Source organism: Camelus dromedarius, chromosome 13 (assembly GCF_036321535.1).
Source record: "Camelus dromedarius isolate mCamDro1 chromosome 13, mCamDro1.pat, whole genome shotgun sequence".
NCBI lineage: Eukaryota > Metazoa > Chordata > Mammalia > Artiodactyla > Camelidae > Camelus > Camelus dromedarius.
In genome coordinates, this window is record NC_087448.1 from 880,977 (window position 1) to 886,209 (window position 5,233).

A 5,233-nucleotide genomic window follows, 5' to 3' on the forward strand; every position below is an offset into this window, starting at 1 on the left:
GGAATTACTTCTCCTAAAGATGCTGAAGGTGGAAACGGCGGTGACATAGTTTTAATCTTTCCAAATCCTGACATTAAAACACAGCAAACTGGACGGTCAAACCAAAACCTCGTGGACCACAGATACCACAAAATTAGGTGACGAGGTAGCCCCGTGATCTCCAAAACACCGGCGAGTGTGTGAGTGGGTGTCACTGAGAGAAGTTCTCGTGGTCCACCAGACGTATTGGAATTCTGCAGATTAGTGACGAAATAAGCAACTAAAAAAAATCAAGCAAACAGCCATGTGGAAATTCCTTACAATGATTTCTTTCTAACTCATTCTAACTTGGAAAAATTCATTGCAAATATCAAGTACATTTAGTTGAAACCAGTAAGTTTTCTAAAAACTGTTTCTCATGTTTTTCATCTAAGCTGTAAATGGAGGCGGGCCTACCATTTGGGGGCAGAAATGATCAATTTCTTTTTTTTTAAATCAGATTTTTACCATGGAGGCTATTTTCACTGCTGAAGTAGAGTTGACGTACAGTGTTATGTAAGTTACAGGTGTACACTGGTGATTTCAGTTTTTAAGCATTATGCTCTGTTTATAGTTATTATAAAATATTGGCCGCATTCCCCGTGTCGTACGCTACACCCTTGTAGCTCATTTGTGCGTAACTGTCTGCACCTCTTACCCCTGCTGTCCCCCTCCCCCCATAACCTCTGGTCTGTTTTCTGTATCTGTGAGCCTGTTTGGTTTGTGTTATATTGACTGCTGTGCTGTATCTTTAGATGCTAGAGCGATCAGCCTCTGGGCTAACAAAGCGGGAGGCGCCAAGACGGCAGTGTTTCTGCTGGGTGATGTCTCGGGAAGCAGCGGCGTCTCGGCACCTGGAGACGCCGGGGTGGTGGGTGTTTTTTCCACGGGCTGGCGGAAGCCTTACGAAAGTGAACCCGTGAGCAAAGCTCTTCAGCCAGAACCCACGCGCCCTGAGCTCGCCCTGCTGCAGCCTGGGAGCCAGACGTGACTTCAGGCTCTGGAGATAAAAATAAACTCTTTCCCCCCCCCCGACTGGTAAAATTAGAAACTTAATTAAAATGTCATCGAGTGCAGCCAGGAATTCCACATGCCCGATTTGAACTGTTATTAATAATAAGTGTAGCCCTTGCATCGGCTTCCATCTTCAGAGCCATTTATAAACATCAGCCTTCTCGAGCTAAGCAGGAGCGCCTACGTGGTGGAAGGTGGGCCTGCAGGCTCTTGGGTTCCGGTCGGAACGTCACGCCCCTGACGGGCGACACGAGAGTCACGGAGGAACGCTGTCGGAGGGCGCACCTCCACGACTCTGTGTGTGACAGGAGATTCCGGATCTGTTCTCGAGCCTGGGGGGACACTGAGCGAGCTTCTTGGTCACCTGTTTGGGCTCCGATTTTTCCACTGTTCGAAATTCCATATGAATTAAGAATGGAAAAAGAGACAGTGTGAACCTCTTGTGGTTTGCATCCTCGAGGATTTGGACACTGTCAGGTGGAGCCCTTGGATGGCCGGTCCGCAGTGAGGACAGCTCAGGAGCCCCGCTGGCGTTTTCTCTCTACCCACCCCATCGCCCGGCGGGCGTCTGTGCCCAAGGCGCTGGAGCTGGCCGGGGGGAGGGCTGGGCGAATGCACCTCGTCCGGTGTCCTCAGATGACTGTTTGGGGGTCCGCCGTGCTCCTCCTGAGGCCTGCTGTGTAAGAGCCGGGGCTCCTGATGGCAGGTACGGCAGGACGCTAAGAGCAGGCGGCTTTGGGTCCAACTGAGGACTAAGTGGCTGCCTAGGGTCTGTTTTTAGACCCTAGTATTTCTTACAATACAATTAGGGAATAATTTTACTTTCGTGAATTTTACTGTGAGGAATTGGATCCTGTGACCCAATCCGTGGTCCCTGTGTTAAATATCAGGTAGATATGATTGCTTTTTACAGAATGAAACCTGAACTTACCATCTGCTTTTCACAGCCCCTCATAGCCTTCTTGATCCGTGCATGTGTAGCCCGAGTTTCTTCCTCTCAGCAGCGTTGCCTTTCTGCCCCCGGACCACGACTCTCCCTCCCGTGCTGGGCAAACCTCACTGACTTTGGAGGCTGGTGCGGGGATACCCCCTCCACTAGGGGCTGGTGCCTTCCTCTGGGAGTGAATTCTAGAGCAGCTCTGAGACTCACCCCCCCCCCCCGCATCCCATGCACCCCACAGTCCCCTCCCCCTGGCAGAAGCAGAACCTGTGAGCATGTGGCTCTGCTGGGGTGTCTCCCCCTGATGGGTCACCTCGTATTGCAGAGGGGAAGGAACTCTCCAGATGGAATTAAGGTTCCCCATTGTTTGACTTAGTGTGTGTCCAAAGGAGACCTTCCTCGTGGACCTGGAGTAAACACGAGCGACGTCAGACTCAAGCAGCAGAGACATGCTCCTGTCGGCCTGGAAGGAGCAAACCTCCACGTTGTGGGGAGGGCCACATGGCAGGGAGCCAGCACCCCGCAGCTGAGATGGCCCCCAGCTGGCAGGCAGACAGAAACAGGGACCTGGGTCCCAACGCGAGGAACTGACTCCACCGCAACCAGTGAGCTTCTGGGCCTCAGATGCGCCCACCTTGACTTCAGCCTCCTGAGCAGGGGGCTCCACTGACAGCACTTGGACTCTGACCCAGGGAACTGCGGGGTACCCGTGTGTTGGTTTTAGCCCCTCGGTGTGTGACCATGGGTTCTGCAGCCGCAGGAACCGACACAGGCACCAGTGGAGCTCGGCCAGGTCCCTGAGGTCTCCTGCTAAGTGGCCATTATCTGGTGGCAAGCAGGGCTCTGGTTAGCTCCTTTGGGGAGGGCGTCGCCTGCGCAGTGATGACAGGGCATGTCCGAGCCACGAGGACGGACCTGCTGGGTCAGGAGTCCTGGTGCGGTCCACGCCTGCCCTGCTGACCCCGGCCCCGCTCAGCCCAGACCCTGAGGGAGGGCTGGCCCAGGGCTGCGCGGGCTTTACAGCGCACCCTGCGGCTTCCTGCCAGCCCGGGTCTCCCTTGTGGGGCGCCTCATTCTGTGGGGGTAACTCCAGCTCCTTTGGGTGAGAGGTTGCTGCCTCCCTCATTCCCTCTGCAGCGTCCGGGGTGGGCAGGGGGGACTACGGGGGACCCGGCGTGTATGGCGTCTCCGACCACAGGAGATGGGGGGCCCAGCCCTCCCCCCTCCAGCTGCCGTGGGGCACGACCACACTGGGGGTGTTCGCCCACCACGTGTGACTTTCATCCTTGAACAAGCAGCTTGAAGGCAAAGCGAGTGTTTGCAGGTGGAGTCCTCACGGCGGACGCACCCAGCCCGCAGCCCGAGGTGCCACCACTGCGGTCCCTGCCTGCAGCCTGCCTCCTGCCAGGTGATCTTCTAAGAGCTCGTAGCCTCCTCCAGTCCTGGGAGCCCCACATCCTTCCTGTGATTTCCCTTAGTGCTGTGAGAGCGTGATTCACACCGAGAGTCCTAGAGGGGTCACCAGCCCCAGTCCACTGTCCACCCCTGGGTGCTTCTCCACGGAACACCTGCAGCTTTCACAGCGTGAACGGTAACGCTGGGGCCAGGCCATCAGGCTCGATCCCTGGGGCTGCCGCCTCCTGACTGAGGCCTTGGAAGGCTGCACACGCTCTGTGGGCCCCTCTGTAACAGGGGTGGGGGGGACAACCCCTGCCTAGCGGACTCGTGTGGCTTCGTGGATTAGCACACATGGAGCTCTGGACGCTGTGCCGGCCTGTGTCTGCTCTTCTTTCATCCTCTCCTGTTTGATGACGGACGCATCATTCTGTACATCACTCTTATTTCCCAGACTGATTTGTAAGGCCCTTCAGGTAAGAGGCTATTCTTGGACTCCATTCTCTTCAGCCCGCCGGGCGCGGAGGGGGCACACGGAGCGTTGGTGGCTGTCGTGGGGCCCTGCCCGCAGGTGCTCTCCTGGCCGGGAGATGCGCCTGCCCCCGGGGCCCACAGGCTTACGAGCGGCGGTCTCTGGACGAGGCTGCCAAGGTGGCCAGTGCTCCGCGCACCCACCCCCTTTCAGAGAAGGCTGTGGATTCTGTTGACTCCCACCTGTGTGTTTACTGCGTCCCAGCAGGGAGCCGGTCAGGCTGCGTCACCCCCAGCCTCCTTCCCGCCGGCCCAGCTGCCACCCTGGCGGTCTCCATCCGCACGCGTCACCTCTCAGAGGCTCAGGGAATCGCTTTGACTTCTCCTCACCACGCAGGGAGCCTGGGACCCAGCCTTGCAGATTCCCTCGAAAAAGTAGGATTGCTAATCCAGCAAGACTACATTTAGGGACAACCTTCGCCAATTAATAGAGTTGGAGAGAAAATTAAAAATATTTAACAAGTGGAATGGCAGCAGTGTGGCAGCAGCTGTCATCACAGCATTGGGGGACCAGGGCGGCTGGCTGAGTGTCGGATCTGAATACAGAACTTGCCGCTGGAACAGAGCAAGAGAATCAAAGAATTGTAAGTGACTGGATTTGATCTTAAGGTAATAGATGGATGAAATGGTGAAACATCTCATGAGATGAGACTGGATAAGATGAGATGGGATGGGATGGGATGGGATTGGACAGGATGGGAGAGAAGAGGAGAGGAGGGGAGACTCACGTCTGAAGTGCAGCTTAGTCTACACAAGTGGGTCATAATTCTGGTGTCTTTTCCTGTCATAGAACTTATTGGGGATACAAACAAACACCAATGCATTATTAACAGACTGTCAGACCGCGTGGAGCACAGATGGTAGCCGTGTTAAGAACTACGTGCATTAATCATGAAGCTTTTTTAGTCTCCTTGGACTCACTCGCATAATGACAGTACAAGTTTTTATTTTTTCTGGTAAACTGACTGGTCTACACTGAATGAAGTGAAAGGTCAGGGGGGATTTCTGAGAACTCTGAAGTTCAAACCAATTAAAAATATAAATACAACAAACGAAGATGTTTTTATTTTAAGATTCTGTTAAATGTCCCAAGAAGCTTCTCTTTGCAAGAGACCAACTGAATAAATAAATAAATACAAAAATCATGCCATGACACAGGGAACGGTGTAATGACAATGCTGGCCGGATGGAAGGCTACGTAAATGAAATCATCAGGGAAACAGAGCCCACGGGGTGCTCTGGACAGAGCTGGTAAGCGGACGGGTCATAAAGCAAAGAGTAAGTTTAAGTGTCTAAATTTGATGTGCTTTATAAAGAAACAGAAGGCACTGAAAA